General features: G+C 38.2%; 1 pseudogene; it reads left to right on the top strand.

The window, feature by feature from the left end:
* The window catches only part of LOC136862987 (inactive selenide, water dikinase-like protein), a 285,058-nt pseudogene that overhangs the window by 215,156 nt on the left and 52,001 nt on the right, over positions 1-17,901 (top strand).

Genomic DNA, 17,901 nt, shown 5'->3' with positions numbered 1-17,901 from the left:
ATCGGTGATCTAAAGGTTTTCATATTTGCATATTGATCTTTTGGTTTTGGTTTGATTCCTGGCTGTGCCGTGGGAGATGAAAAACTTGGTATGAGGGTTAGAATATGTTGTACATGGCTTGTTCAGGACTACTGATAAGGGAAACCAGTTTACATCTGACTCCCAGCTATCTTGGAAATAGTTAAGCATAGTATATAATATGATGATCATGTTAGATTTCCTCCCCAAATTAATTCCAAATGCATCTAACAACACAAATACTACAACCATGCAGATTTTATTTGGATGGTTTCACTGGCATTAAATATTTGGAGGTATAGTCTCCAATGTTCCAAGTCCCAGCTTTGAAGCAGAAACCATAACTATTATAACAGTCTACACTAAATCTAAGATTATGTAAAATACAGACATGGGCACAAGGGAAAGCCAAGATCAATATTATTTTACAACTCGCTGCTCTCATGCACTGTTGTGAAGTCAAATCTCCCAAACAGAATTCTTAGGTGAGTACTCTAATTCTATATATCACTTAGGCTGTGGGTTGTGTGTTTGTGCCCCAGTAATGAATGGAATACAATACTTGCTTGATCAATGACCAGTGCTTGAAAGTATACAGATGAGAAGACCACATATACTGTCCACCAAAATGTGGTTGGATGTGTGTCTAGAATGTTTGTCCAGGGCTCTTTGCACTGCCAAAACCGTGAGAGTCGCCTCTTGCTGTTATAATGGTAGCCAACCTGTAAGGTACGCTCTTTGACTAGATTGTACTGGACATCATCCACTGAAATGCACTGCATTTTCTCTCGCACCATTTCGGACAGTTGGGCAGTGGACATTGCCACCTCTCCCAAGGCATCATCCACGGATCAAATTTGTCCCTAAGATGTTTGATGCATTGAAATCGGGATTCTGTACAGGACAGTCAAGTTGCTGACATTGCTCTCTGTGTACTACTGTGTATTGACTACAACAGCATGGCACATGGCTGTCATTCTGGGAGTTAATGACAGTTTGTTTTGTAACATCACCTCAATTTTGAGAGCATTTCACTGTCTGAAATTTTACGGTTCAACTGCTAGTTCATACTGTTATAAACAACCACCCATGGTAGGTATGAGAAACACTTCAACACGTTCACATCACCTCCAGCCATTTTCACAGTGGGTACTATTCACTCCAATAGAGGGCATTCCCTGGATAGCCATGACATACATACTCTTGATACGGGTCGCTGAGCAAGTCCGAGTTTGATAATTGAGAACAACTGTTGGCAGCCCAGAAGATGGTTTTCCATGGTTTCTCATTTTCGCACCAGCCAAATGCTGGGGCTGTACCTTAATTAAGGCCATGGCTGCTTCCATCCCATTCCTAAGCCTTTCCTATCACATCGTCACCGTAAGACCTATCTGTGTCGGTGCGTCGTAAAGCAAATAGAAAAAAAAATTTAAGAGAGCAATAATAATAAAACAGTTATTATACCAAGCATAGGCAATGGAAAATAATAAGGCCAGAGGGTTCTGGGGATGTAGAGAGTGGCAACGATAAATGTAGTTAAGGGAAGTCATAGTTTCAATAATAAGTTACTTTTACTTCAATAAATATACAGTGTACATTTCCAGCCAGCGAGTTTAAGATACACAAAAATGTTAGCCCGAGATGCTTAGTGAATTTGTTTGTTCGTCAGGTTAAATAGGCTTAATTTCTTGCCTAAACTTATATAGCACTTATTTATTGTCCAAATATATTCCCCTGGCACATTAGTGTTTGTAAAAATTTCCAGCACAGTAAATTTTTTTTACCAAAGTTGTTTTCATCACACACACACACACACACACCTCCTTTTTTTTTTTTTTTTTTTTTTCCTTGTAATGTAATCAACTAAGCAGTCTGCACACGTTGGCACCCAGTGTTCCCCTCGCGCTGCTCCAGAACACCCAAGGTTCTTCTACAGCAGCCGGTCCCAAGAGACTCGCACACGACGTCAGGGAAACAGGAATGAGTCCTCGGCTCCAACAGACAGGTACTCCATCAGGCTGACACCTCAGCCTAGGCTATCACTGACTGCACTGTTTGCTAACTCACACCAGCAAACATCTAACTATCACAAACTCCAGGCTAGTCACTCCTCTCTTATATACCTGCGTCAGCTATTCTAGAACAGTCCGGATGCTAGATGTATCCAGGAACCTCGCGAGATGGAAGACTCCAGATTAATTGTCTGGTTGTTTCCATCGTCCCATGCAGCGCGACCACAGACAGAAGAGAGAAGGGGCCGGACTAGCACTTAAGTCTTGCTCGCGATTGACGCGGTGGAAGCGTAAGCGGGTGGGCCGATACGGTGACGAGCCCGGCCCATAGAAAGTTGACATAGTGGACGCTATAACCATTACAATATAAAGAGCCTTGAGACCATAAAGCCATAAATCTGACCTAAGCCTAACTGGCACCTGCCCACCATTAATGGAAGGAAGGAGCAAAGATCAAGACATCGATAGTTGTCACAAGAGAAAATCCCTCATATACCTGCGAATGTAGGGGTTCTGGTACCAGGTGTCAGGCCTATTATGTTAATAGATCTATCTGTTTCAATACATTGGGTGTAATATACTGTAGTTAAATATTTAAATTATCCGCGGATAACCATTTTGCGGGTGAGGATAACCATTTGCGGATGCGGGTGCGGATGAAGGAAATGCGGAGCGGATGCGGATATTATCTTGTATATCTGCGCAGGACTCTACCAGTGACCTGAGATGATGAGTCTCATCATCTCACAAAACCAATTTTTACAGCTCTATTGTCCAGATGCTTGCAGTGTCCACTTATTCATTTTCATGTATGCTGCTAATCTTTCAAAATATCAGAGTTAATGGACATCTATTCACGGCTTTCCAATGAAGTTAATTACCTTTGCAACTGCTGCTTTTGCTTGAGACTCCTTTCTTATGGTGGCCTTTGGCTTTCCTGTTTTTGGCAATTTCACATCTCGGAATTGTGTAAGCTCTGTTGGTCAAAGTGTTTAGTCGCCTGGAATATTCACCATTTTCAAATGTCCATGTCTCATCCGCTTACACAGGATGAATGCCACAGTTGATTTGGACCAGTTTTAACTCATTGGGTATAGCCCTGCTGGACAACCCACTGTAGGGTTGCGCATATTCAACTAAGAAAGAAGTGAAAGACCTGCTTCCTTGTTTGCTGAGAGAGAGGTTAATGTACCTGCATGGACGTACACTCGATGAGTAAAATCTACTTGCAGCAAATGTGAGACGTTCACCCGAATAAATAGGTGTGTGATTTAAAAAAAAAAAAATACAATTTGCTTTACGTCACACCGATACATAATGTCCAATAACGGACCATTATATTGGTATTACAGATAGGTCTTATGGCGACGATTGTGTTGGAAAGGCCTAGGAGTGGGAAGGAAGCAGCCTTGGCCTTATCTAAGGTACAACCCCAGCATTTTCCTGGTGTGTAAATGGGTAACCACGGGAAACCATCTTCAGGTTTGCCAACTGTGGGGATTGAACCCACTATCTCCCCGATGTAAGCTCACAGCTGCGCGGCCCTAACTGCACGGTCAACTCGCCCGGTATGTTCCTTTTGTGTTTGGTTCAGTGGTATACTGACCGTAAGGGAGAATGTGGAGGCTATTTAGAAGGTGATATAGAAAGGTACGTATCCTGTAATACAAAAAAGGAATGCATTAGTATTTGGACCAAATTTTATTAAAGGTTAGAAACTTCATTTCGATTGGTGTGTATTGAACTGAGATTACATATGTATTTATTTAAGTAAAATTTACAATTCCACCTATTCGATACAATATACTTTTGCAATGCAGTTCTTTACATTACAGTTTAATATTTATTTGGTACCAGTTTCTACCCTGTTCGGGGTCATCATCAGCCATAAACATTGAATTATACAATTCAGTCGAAAGGTCCTAAAACAATACGTTTCTAACATGATATTTTAATTAAAATAAACAAATATGACATTGTCAAGCTTAAAAGTTAGATAATGATGAGACACAAAGATGATAAAAGCACATGTATTTTAGTATTATGGTGAATTGAATGCCGTTATAGAGTGGCTACAGTTGACTCCAGATACTGAGGTTCTCAAATGTGTATCTTTCACACAAGTTCTAAAGGTGTATGACGTTTAGCGCTGAATTAAGTAAACACAAATATGATAAAAGTTTGTAAAATAAGTGCTTCAGAACATGCTGTTGGACAAGTGCTAATGTATTTCTAGGTGTTAATTGGTCTAAAATGTGAATCTTTCAAATAATTTCTGGTGATTGTATGACCTTGCTTAACGCTGTTAAGTTATACACATAACGTAAACAAGCACAAATGCTTCAGAGTATGGCATTTATATGCCGCTAGAGTAAAACTAATAGGTTTTAGGTACTAATTGTTTTTAAAATTGCGTGTCTTTCACATAAGTTCTAACAGTTGTATGGCCTTGCTGACACTAACGTAAAGGAAACAAGTCATGCACATAATGTAAGCAAATTAAAAACATATCATTGGATGAACTTCAAGTAGATGTCTAAGATACTGAAGGCAAGCACTGTGCGTGAAGGTCGAATAAATTATTGTAAGAAAAGGTTGGTGAAGATTTCTCAGTTCATTGCGGAGCAATTGGACCTTGTGTTTACTGAAGCATGAAATAATATACTAGCAAAAGCCATAAAATCCTTAAGTATTTCCCCTTTAAAAACTCAGGTTAGATGCAAAACGGATGAAGTCCACTGCGTTTTGAAAGCAAAATGAGTAAAGTACGCTTCAACCAACCAGAACCTGACTTCTGCGGCACATGACAACAACATATAACATGGCTACCTTTATGCTAAAGCTGCATGCTTTCTACTAGTGCTTTATTTGTAGTTTTTTATATCAGAGATTGCTTGCTTTCCATTTTTGAAAATGGAAGTGTCACCTTCTGTAGTGTGAATGTGCTCATCTCATGGTCTTTGTGGATGGGGAGCCATTTTACTATCGTAGAACTGGAACCTACAGATCCCTGCTGAAAACTAAGAAGAATGTGTCGGCTATAAACCCTGCACCTGTTTGAAAGAACACTACTTCAGTCAACAAGAATAAAGTGTCAGATGTGAAAAGGCTCCTTGAATTGCACTTTGGCTCTGATTGGAAGTTGAGCCCATCACTGAAATTCTACGTCGTCAATCAGATGTCAACCAAAATGTCGATAATGAACTTTGCAGTGCAACAGAGGAAGTTCCTGAACTGTGTGTTTAAATGTCTACCCAGGGCAAACCCATTAATATACATATATTCTGAAAAAACACAAAAAATGCTACAGAATGAGCATACTTTCATTCGAAATGATCCCCATGTGTGGCAACACAGCGGCGAAGATGTTGAGGCCTCTTATCAATAGCGGCACGAATTGTGTCCAGTGGAATGTTTTTGATGGCTGATGTGATTGATTTTTTTAACATCTCATAATTGTAGTGCCATTTTTTACATGCTATCGCCTCAAGCTTCTGCCTCAGAGAATAATCCAGTGGATTGAGATCTGGACTTCCGCTAGGCCAGTCAGCAGCAGTGATGAACCGATACTGGCTCTCCCTATGTCGTTAAAAAAGCCTGGGATAGAACCCGGCGAATTTGTTTGTAAATGCTGTGTGTATCTTTTATGTGCACCTAAATGTAAATCATCCTTCAAAATATGTGTTGTAGTTCATAGAGATATATTCATTTCATGAGACAAAATTGTTTGTTTACGCAAAGGATTGTGGTGAATCCTTGCACGAACAGCATTCACAACTTCTTTTCAGTATACACACCTAGGATGGCCTGATCTAATGCGATCAGCAGTTGCGCCAGTTTGTTTAAACCAGTGGTCCTCAAAGTGATAAAGCTCTGATTGAAAGATTTTATATATAATGTTCTGCAAGAAATATTGCTATCCTCAGATTCTCACATCCATTGACCTAGGCACAAAGCTCTTCTACCACCATTCAAGACTAATAAACTTGTATTTTTTCTGTCTTATTTCACAAGAACTGACCAGTAGATTCTGCCCAGCACATATTCTGAGAAAACGTGTGAGTAACATTTCCCACAGAGCCCCCCTTCACCCGCCACCCACACCAGTATCACCTTAACAAACACTTAACAACCACTAATGACAATAAGCCGCTTATCAATGTGACCGCCACTTCCTTACAAGAATAGATTCTTCTGTTTCTGCCATTGTTGACTCAATTTCAGCCAGGCCTTTGCAGTCAGTTCAAAGACAGTGAGTGAACTGGTGAATTCTAGTGCGTGTTTAGTGGAAGTCATTAACCAGATTTACAATAAACTGTTACAAGTATTGCCATGCCCATGGATAAGTGGCTTATTAGCAGTGGTAAAAAGCGACTCCATGGAAGTGATTTATTGAGTGATTGTCCTTAGAAAATATTCCATCCTAATAAAGAACAAAATTGTAATATAATCAAAGTACATTGTTCTTCCACTTCTACTTCTGCTCCCACCAGCAACATTAATTCTACGCCCAAAAGAAAAGTGTGTCAATATAAAGATGATTATCTGACATTAGGCTTTACCAGCATTATTTTGAACAATCAGGAATGACCTCAATGAGTTCTTTGTTTGGGAATTTTAGCTAACGACAGTTTGAAGCCTATGAAACCTAAGAGACATTTGCAGACAAAACATCCAGATTGTGTAAGGAAACCTATAGAATTTTTTAAGCGTCATGAGCAACATCTAAAAGGAAATGTCCGGTTCCTTGAAAAGCACGTGACAGTTCCTAAAAAAAAGCACTAAGAACATCCTTTGAGGTATCCCATTTAATTGCAAAATCCAAGTCGCCACATATCATTGGTGAGAAATTACTTCTTCCTGCAGCCGTGAAGATGTGCGCGATCATGCATGGAAAAAAGTTTGGCGAGTGTCTGAAGTCAATACCGCTCTCAGATGACACAGTGGCTCGTCGTATTGATGCAATAGCCTCTGACATTAAACATAAATTGCTACCACATCTTCATAATAGTCCAAAATTGGCCCTGCAACTTGACAGTATTGATATAGTTTTTGTACGCTACTGTCATGAAAATAAAATAAACAAGGATTTTCTATTTTGTAAAGCTCTTGAAGGGAGAATTACAGGCGAAGATATTTTCTCTCTTGTGAATTTCTTTTTCATTTACAACAATCTGTTATGGACAAATTGTTTTGATATATTTACCGATGGGGTGGCAGCATTTACTGGAACTAAAAAGGATTTCAGCGCAAGAGTGAGTGTTGTTACTAATTCTGTAAAATTCACACATTGCATGATACACAGGGAAGCATTGGCTTCAAAAGTATTGCAACCAGAAGTCAATAAAGTGCTGAATTATGCAATCAATGTTGTAAATTTTGTGAAAGCAAGAGCATTAAACAGCAGGCTGTTTTACATTTCCTGCGAGGAGATGGGATCCATACATGATTCGTCACGTTGTGGAGCTGAAGAATGAACTTTGTCTTTTCCTATTGGACACCAATCCTACACTTGCAGCTCTGTTTGTGGATGAAAACTGGCTTCTAATACTGTGCTACCTGGCTGACGTATTTGATTGATATTTAGAAATTTCATGATCCGTATTGAAGTGGGATTACAATAATTGAAATTAAGAGGGTTCCTCCTATTCAGTACTAAGATATTTATTAACGTGAATGAGTCACATATCGTTCACATGAGGTATTATTTTCGGCACTAAACTTGTGCCATCATCAGCCAACAAGTCAAATTGGGCAAACACAATATAACTTTAAAACAACTTTAAAACACACTATAACACCTGCACAGATGAATATGAAATTAAATATGGTACATGATGATGATGCATTTCAGTTTAAAATCCATTAAAATAACGACGACTCCGTTGTTGTATACTCCGCCGATCACTCAGGCTGCTCAAGGTGAGTTCGTTTCTAGTCGTCTCTCGTCTTTTCTAGACTTCTTTTTAGTCTTTCCTTCCTATCTTCGGCCTAATTCGACTTTTAATTTCTTCTCCAGGTTGCAAAACCCATATTGAAGTGGGAATTAAATTCTTTGGATCTAACCAAGTTCATTATATGCATGTTTATTTTTCGTAACCAGACTACAGAACACACATAGTGCTAACTTCATATGACAAACTCCGCAGCATAATTTTAACAGATTTAAAAAACTAAAGACATATACAAGCTGGACAAACCGCCGTGAGTATACAACAACGGAGTCATCGTCATTTTAATGGATTTTAAACTGAAATGCAACATCATCATGTACCATATTTTGTTTCATATTCATCTGTGCAGGTGTTACAGTGTGTTTTAAAGTTATATTTTGTTTGCCCGATTTGACTTGTTGGCTGATGATGGCACAAGTTTAGTGCCGAAACTAGTACCTCATGTGAACGATATGCGACTCATTCACGTTAATATATATCTTTGTATTGAATAGGAGGAACCCTCTTAATTTCAGTTATTATGACGTATTTGAGAAACCGAATGATCTTAACATGTCACTTCAAGGACGAAATAGTAATATTGGCTTTCTAAGCAAGAAAGTGCTTGCGTTTAAGAGAAAACTTAAGCTTTGGAAAACCCAGATGGACAAAGGTAACTGTGAGATGTTTTCTTGTCTGAATGAATTCCTGGAGGAAAATGAGGTATATTTTGGTAAAATTATTGGAATTGCCGTGGCACACTTCGAAAATCTTTGTCAACAATTCAAGGATAAGTTTTCAGAACCTGCAGCTGAGTATGACTGGATTCGCAGTCCATTTGATACGAACGTAACAGCCCACTTGTCAACGGTACAACAGGAGGAGCTAATAGAACTCTCAAGTGACAGAACACTTCAGAATGAATTTATGTCAAAGTCTCTTGAAAATTTTTGAGTGCAGATTCGGAATGAATATCCCAATTTATCAAGAAAAGCAATGGACATGTTATTACCCTTCGCTTCGACTTACTTTTGTGAGGCATAGATATCAAGGATAACTTAATAAAAAACCACCTATTCAATACTTTCCACGTTGTTACTTGTTACTTGTAATTACTTTTGTGAGTCAACATTTTCCGCAATGGCATCCATCAAGACGAAGCATCAGTCTCAACTGCAGCTGGAAGGTCATGTGCGGGTTGCTGTTTCAAATATCCAACCAAGACTGGATCTGCATTTATCACAAATTCAAGCCCACCCATCACACTAACTCAGTAAGTGTCAGAGAATTCCCAAATTCTGAACCATGTATCTTTTTATTCTTCGGTTTTACCTTTTTATTATGGGTGAAGAGTTGAAACATAACATTTTCAAATTCACAGTTAAATATTTAAAATACTGGGCGAGTTGGCTGTGCGGTTAGGAGCGCGCAGCTGTGAGCTTGCATCTCGGAGATAGTGGGTTCGAGCCCCACTGTCGGCAGCCCTGAATTGGTTTTCCGTCGTTTCGCCTTTTCACACAAGGCAAATGCTGGGGCTGTTCCTTCATTAAGGCCACGGCCGATTCCTTCCCACTCCTAGGCCTTTCCTATCCGATCATCGCCGTAAGACATATCTGTGTCAGTGCGACATAAAGCAAGTTGCAAAAAACAATTGAAAATCGTATATATTATTTCTGTCATTTATAGGTCACGAGCTTTCAAATATGAAAAGCATTCTAAATTAACTAAAGGCAACACAGGGGTCACAGCTTAAGAGCTAATTAGTGAAATAAACAAAATCTGTTCAATTCCAGTAACTGCACATGCAGCTGTTGTTTTTTATAAGGAAGCAGTAATAGTTAACTTCCAAAACCTTGGACAAATACAAAAAAGGTTTAATGTTTTTTACAAAAAGTTGTTGAACTCTGATGTGCTCTAAGAATAGTAAATTGTATTTTATATTATTAGTATGATTATTATTGTAACTGGTAGGTGCAGTAATTAGACAGAAGCAAATACTATAGATCTCATGATTAATATTTACAATAAAATACTTCACGCTGAAGAGGCTGATTTTTGTAATCCACAAGATGAAGCACCAGCTGACTGCAGTGCTACCAGAACAAACCAAATAACAGAAAAATTCCTTCTAAATGTACCCAAGATGTTGTTAAGTTAATAATATTAGGAAGAGTATTTTATTGAGGAACTGTACTTATTCACTTTTTTCACCTTGAATCTAATAATTTGGCCACCCTCTGTAATGCCAATACAGCGATATAATTCTCATGCGCTCCCCAGTCCATCTTTCACTGCACACTGCAAGCTGGTTACTGGTGGAGTCATGAAGGTGACCATTTGGACGACGACATACAGCATTGCCATGCTTCTTCATTCACAATTACCATGCTATAGCACGTTTAAATTTTATTGGGAAAACTAACGGCAGTCCTGTGAATACTAAGGTTTGAACTAACAAGGGAAAAGTCTTTTGTTAACTGACCTCGTGCTGACTCAGCAGAAAGTTGCTATACTTCGGAAAGAATATTACTTAAAGACTTCTGCTCAAGTTGAGACACTGGGCTGTTGTTTTGAAGGAAGAAACATGGTAATTATTCTTTCCTTCTCAAGTTAAGATGTATTACAGTGACTGGATGCTAGGAATGCAGATATAACAATAAAAGAAAGTAGGAAAGAAATGCCCACAGAACTGAAAAGCTGAAAAGAGACCTTTTAGTATGTTAGTATAGGAAAATTCTTGCAATGTAATGAAAGAAGCGTAACTTTACTATGCCAGCAAAAAAAAAAATAAATAAAAAAAAAAAAACACAGAGAATGTCTGTTCAGCAGAAAAAGAACTGAAGAGAGAGAATATCCAGAATTTTGTTAGCAGCATGTTCTACAACCAGCATATAAGTCAGATGTAAATGACAAACTTCTGGAAACATTTCCTATAGGGAGAAGAGAGAGAGAAAAAAAAGAAGTGCAGTGTGGTAAAATAAATTCCTCGGTTGCTTGTAAAATCAAAATACAAATGGCTAGAATAATCTCAAATCCAGAGTAAGACTTGTTGTTGCACCATAGGAACAGCATAAAAATGCAGACTTAGGAGGGGGAGTGAAGGGTATGCTTGTTCTGCCAGGCTGAGTGGCACAGATGGTTAAGGCGCTGGCTTTCTAAACCAAAGTTGGCAGGTTCGATCCTGGCTCAGTCCGGTGGCATGTGGACATACTCACATACGTCAGTTCCATGCTGCTATACTCCTGCAAGACAAAATTCGGGCAGCTTGGCATCTTGGAAAATCGTAAAAGTACTGTAGGTTAGTGGGGCGTAAAAACAATAGCATTATTATTATTATTATTATTATTATTATTATTATTATTATTATTGTAAAAAAAATTTTGTACTACTCAGCCAGGGAAAGTCCTAGGTCCATTATTACATTGACCAGTTTGGTCAAATTTTTATTTTTCCTAGCAGTTATTAACTTTTTTTTGCTATTTGCTTTACGTCGCACTGACGCAGATAGGTCTTATGGCGACGTGGGATAGGAAAGGGCTAGGAGTGGAAAGGAAGTGGTCATGGCCTTCATTAAGATACAGCCCCAGCATTTGCCTGGTGTGAAAATGGGAAACCACAGAAAACCATTGTCAGGTCAGTGCTTATTAAGTGAATTATGTAGAATAATAAATATATTAGTTGTTAAGATAAAATTTAACGGACAAGTTGAAATGTTACGGCGTGGGGTCATTATAGATTACAAACTCATCATCCGGCATATTTATTGTTTTACACATTCCACATAATTAGCATTGTTTTAATCTCTTTTGTACCTAGTTTCGTAGAAAAGGGCTAGGAGTGGAAAGGAAACAGCTATGGCCTTAATTAAGGCACAGCTCCCAGCATCTGCCTGGTGAAAAATGGGAAACCATGGAAAGCCATCTTCAGGGCTGTCGACAGTGGGGTTCAAACTCACTCTCCCAAATACAAGCTCACAGCTTTTCGATCTTAACTTAACGGCCATTTTACTCAGTCTTTATTTCTGTAATGTGGTCTCCATACTGGCGCATAAAAGTAAGACTTTGCGTGATTCATTATCAGCATCCTGTATGTCATGCGGTGAAAACATGGTTTTTTGAGAGCCATCCTACAGTTTTGAAAGGAATTTAGACAAGTAAAGATGCTGCGAGAGCAGTAGCACTGGTTGAGGATGAAAGAAGTTGCCGTTATATTGCAGAAATGCTAGGAACCATGGCATCAATCCTGTGTTGAGTGGTGGAGAATTTCAGGGAGCTTGGTTCATGCACTAGGAGACATGGATCAGGTCGAAAGAATTAAGCTTCTGTGAGAGGTGATCGATTTATTACCCTTCAGATCACCATACTATTGCCACTGAAGTGAGAAATCAGCTCCAATAAGTCAGGTATGTGAATGTAAGTGAATGGACTGTGAGGACAAAGTTACAGTAGTTACAAGAATGCAAATCTCTCCTCAAGAAGACCTGCCATGGGCCCACTGCTTACGAGAAAGCACTGGATAGAATTTCTTCAATTTTTGGGGAAACGTCAGGACAGTGGAGGGGTGTACTCTTCTCAGAGGAGTCTTGTTTCACCCTTAATCTGTGAGTAGAAGAGAGGAGTGTGGAGGAGAACAGGAGAACGATATATACCTGTATTTTTTCTTTGAGAACACCATTCCTTGGGTGTTGTGTCGTGGTGTGGGCAGGAATTACTCTGACTGCTCACACAGAACTCGTCTTCATTGGGAATGGAAGTTGTACAGGCCATTGATATATCGAGGCATTCCTTATGGACCACATAGTACTGTTTGTCCAATTTATATGGGACATTCATCCTAATGCATGATAATACACAATCTGATGTGGCAGGATGTCTTGCAGGCTTCCTCAATGCCGTCTGGATTTGGAGGATGGACTGGCTGGCACGAAGCCCAGACTGTAAGAAGGATGGACCTCATTTCCCAAGGAGGACATAGCAGGCATCATTACGTGCATGCAGGAATGGGTGCTGAAATTGATTAAGAAGAGAGGTTCCAATACCCACTTTCGAGGATATACTAAATTGTGGGAGTATGTTATGTTGGAAAAGTATCCAGAAATTACAAAAGAATGCATTCAGAGTGAAAATTTAAATTGAAAATCCTTTGAACTTGGTGCATTTTTGGAATTAGTCATTAATTTTGATATAAGTATTGCATGTGCGTTTCACACAAAGACAGTGCTTATTATTATTTATGTATATTACTATATTAGTTATTAAGGTAAAATTTCACGGACAAGTTGAAATGTTACGGGGTGGGGTCAGTTTAGATTACAAACTCACCATGGTTAAAATTTCTTGAAATCTCTCAACAAAAGACATGAATCAGTTAATGGTCAGTGTGAATGCTGTTTTATATTTTCCCTCATGGGATGCAAGCACTCGGATTTTTCGTAAGGGACCAATTAAACTGACCTTGTACAGATACACACAATTCATGGGACACTTGTTAATAAGAACAGAACAATTATGTATTCTGATTTGTAAACCTTGTTAATTTGTCTCCTCTATACGAATTTTGCTGCAACTTGCTTTCAAAATCTGTTGTAAATATTGATCACACTTTGCTTAATTCCTCTCCTCGGTGGTTTTTTCCTTCATATGTTTCTTGCAAGAAGTGTTAGGTTGTTATTGAATCATAAGAGCTGCTCCGACTTCACTTCGCTGTTCTATTTTGTTGAAAAGTAATAAGAAAAATGGTCATTTTAAGATGAATATCCACTAAATTAGAGATAAATTGAATTATTGTTGTAAATTGTTTGGCCTGTATTTTTTTCCAGGACTGCTCATTACATACCATGACAAAGTGAATGTTGATATAGATGTTGATTCCCATAGGGAACCCGAAATATTTGTTCCAAATGAGTAAATTTATAATACCAATACAAATGGTCCATTATTGGACATTATACATTTTCCAGCTAACTCATTCCTGGTTGCCAGCATTTTGCCCTCGTGTGCTAAGTTGGGCTCATCAGTTGTTACTTAGCACACCCACCAAGATGCATGGCTAGTGCATAACGTGGAGGCCACTGCGTAGGCTATTTGGAGCCACTGGCAGTGAATGTTTCCTTTTAAAGAAAAGCTACATTTAAGTTCTCACAATCTATAAAAAGATCCATTCCCAAAAGCATATGGCAAATCCTAGATTTTGCAGTACTTGGTTACCTTTCAGGTAGAATAGTGTTAGACTTAACAGTTTATAGTTTCACACTATTATTTAACACATTCATATATTTCAAAACTATGACTTATTTAAATGTATTGTTTAACTTGTAGGGTTAAACAGCTCAAAGGAACAGATGTGTCAGAATGCATTGTGAACTTAAATTTGGGTGTGTGAATTATCTATGGTCATTAATTATGTGAGAAAATGAACAGTATCTTTTAAAGAAAAATGACCATCTTGTTATGCAGTCCCAGATGCGTTTTGAAATTTGGAGGTCTAGTAGGCACTTTTTCTATCATGACGCACTGCATCCCACCTTCATTACTTCCTGTGCTACAAAGTACTATTTCAGTGAGTCAGCCCTGATGTCCTCTTCCAGAGTATTACAAATGTGTTTTGAGTGCTTTGAATATTTTCTAAGACTTCATAATTGTTTATCCACTGTATGAATGTGTTCAAGAAATGCAGTCATATAAAATTGCAGTGAACTATCACTCCAAACCCACAGGGGTAGCGAGTTGCATTTGTTCAGTGCATTATTGGCAGAATCGGAACCCTGCACTTCAAACTATGAACAAGCCTTATAAAGCATTTTGCAGCTCAAAAAGTGACAAGTGTCTGCAAGGTAGATTATCTGCTGGGATACATATAGGCTATCGTTACGCTATTACTAAATGCTATACTTTAAGGGATGGAAATAGCTGCAGCCCAAGGGATCAGTGTCTTAAATTCTTAAGTAAGCTGAGGTCAGGTGACTTTTGTGCAGATAAAGATCGTTATTTTTAAGTGTGTCGTGCCAAGGAAAATTGATTTATTTCAGCCCAAGAATAATCAGTTTTCATTGCTGTGATATGTGGAGATGGAAAAGGAATAATTGCTACCTTCCCAAATCAAAATCCAGACCTGATACAGAACATCTTTGATATGCTTCGAAATTGATGTATATAAAATGGGAGCATTGTTCCTGTTTGCATAAATCTTCCAAATATTCTAGACCAATAAACCATGTCAAAGGTGAAGTTTCTCTGAAGGAAATACATGTTCAATGAAAAGGAATGGTTTGATGCCCAGTTCTCCTCATGATGGGCAGTTTACATTGTAACCTGACAGAAGGCACAAAGGAAATTGCAGGAAACCTTGAAAACCGATTGGATTGGATTGGATTGGATTGGATTGGATTGGATTGAAATGACTTCTTTATTTCAATAATTTCCATAATAAGCCCTTCAAGGATAACATGAAATTTGAACCAATGCTCGATAGTAAAAAGTGCATGCATTCCCGAAGACAATATTCTAAAACCCTTAAGAGAATCCTTTGAGAGTGGAAGCTGCAGGTTCAGGACATTTAATTAGAATTGTTCTCTGAACATGTTGCGTGAGAGTTGAGAGTAACTTTTTATGGAACGATGTGTGCAGTTCTTCCTGCATGTATTTTTGAATAGCCTAGAATAGTGACTTCTTCATTTTTTGCTTGTATTGCTGTTATATATTGATATAACTAGTATCTTATTTAATATTTATTTTCCTTTATGTGTTATTATGTGCTCTTAATGTAAAGAATACCTGTCCAGTATGGGTACTGCAATCTTCGGTATTAGCTGGTTGCTGTATTTGATTGTTCAGAAGAAAACGGATGCAGTAATTTTGTGCACTGGTAACTTCGTGTCAAGTTTTACACATTTTTTGTCTAGTATATTTAACATCAAAAAGAAAATTGTGAAAAATTTCTCATATACCCTAAATACTTCTATAATTTATGAAACAAATATTTGTGTATATTTTTTCATCACGTGTGTGTCATTTACACAAGAAAATGCAGTAGATACATTTCTTCGGGGTGTAACTCTTATACAAGTAACGTTCATAATCATTTTCAGTTTCATTTATTTGGTATGTTTACTACTTTAATCTTCTTTACATGAATACTTAATATTGGAATTTGTTTTAGCTGCACGACTTATGCACAAGTACAATGCTCATGGTGCTACTGATGTGACAGGCTTTGGTCTTCTGGGTCATGCGCAAAATCTGGCAAAACATCAGAAGAATGAAGTCTCATTTGTAATCCACAATTTACCTGTTATTGCTAAGATGGCTGCTGTTGCCAAAGCTTGTGGTAATATGTTCCAGCTGCTCCAAGGCCGCTCAGCTGAAACATCTGGTATGTATTTCATGTACTCGAATATCTCTCTATTTTATTCATTATGGGTTGTTTTTTTTTTTTTTTTTAATTTGTGCTCTGTTGATCAATTGGACCATTCTGTTACAGTGGCGATGGGATCCTAATATTTAACAGTATGTTTGCACAGATAGAAGTTGCAGCCACCTAAAATTGAAATAAAGGAAAGGAGAACTTCATTAAATTCCAGTACTTCTACCATTGGTGTTTATCTTATTCTATTGAAGTAATTATAAATGCTTATGTAAGAAAGCTAGCGGACCAGGCGAGTTGGCCGTGCGGTTAGGGCCGCGCAGCTGTGATCTTGCAGCCCCGAAGATGGTTGTTGTACCTTAATTAAGGCCACGGCCGCTTCTTTCTCACTCCTAGACGTTTCCTATCCCATCGTCATCATAAGACCTATCTCAGTCGGTTGCGACGTAAAGCAAATTGTAAAAAAATAAAAATAAAAATAATAAAAAAAATAATAATAAAAAAAAGCTAACCAGAGCAAAATTGGCTTAATTGATTTGTGCTCTGATTAATAAGTTCATAGAGTTTCAAAGTTCTTGCATACAACATCCCTACTGTTCAGAAGATGTAGTAAGAACCAAATAACAAGATGCACAGTAACTCAAGGCCACAGTAATACTTACAGTCCTGAGCAGTATACAGAAATGAACGGCTGTCGATTATCTGTGTGGATAGGACATATCTTCATGCATCACACACTAAGGAACACACATGGAGTGATCAGAACACAGGTCTTCTAGCTCCATTTTTCTGAGGGCCAGTGAGCTATCATTGTTCATGTAGGTGGGGAAGAAGGTTTTGTTCCAAGCACACCGGTTATCGTTCTCTATGCGATTTTATTTTGGTGTAAATAAATGTGTGAGATACATTCACTTCCTTGCATAAAACCACTTTATTGCTGCTACGTCTTTTCCTTAACAACACACAGTTATACACAATTATACACAACACTACCCTATTAAGGTAACACACTGAAGCAATTTACTGTTGATTCTGTCAAATACAGATATGATCAGTTACTTCACCATCACACAATCAATTCTGTGAAGTACAGATATCAATACGTCCATACACTGATTATTCACTTTACCATCACAAGACAAAACTTACTACCCCCTCACACAAGTCGATTCTGACAAATACAGATATCAACTCACTCTAACCCGCATTCTACCCTCTCTCTCTCTCTCTCTCTCTCACTGACTAGCATTATCAACTTCTGGAAATGTTCTTGCAACACTCTGAATGGAACGTATCCGAACAAACAAGGAACAGTCGATCGACCGACCGACCTCTCGATTGGAGTAGATCAAACTCGAATGTTCCATTACTGTTTACAAACGCACATGGACATGTCTACAAGATTCCTAATGTCTCTACATGTATCTGGATAATAAATAATTACTGTAAGTTTCCAGAAACCTCCATATGTATCAGAATGATAGTGGATTACACCCAATATACGAATATTACAGGCTTTCTACAGTTTTTTGACTGCACAGATTTTGAGGTTAGACGTATTCACAATACGTATTTGA

Source organism: Anabrus simplex, chromosome 2 (genome assembly GCF_040414725.1).
Source record: "Anabrus simplex isolate iqAnaSimp1 chromosome 2, ASM4041472v1, whole genome shotgun sequence".
Taxonomy (NCBI): domain Eukaryota; kingdom Metazoa; phylum Arthropoda; class Insecta; order Orthoptera; family Tettigoniidae; genus Anabrus; species Anabrus simplex.
The sequence above is the reverse complement of the archived record's forward strand: the minus strand, read 5'-3'. Positions and strand labels throughout refer to the sequence as shown.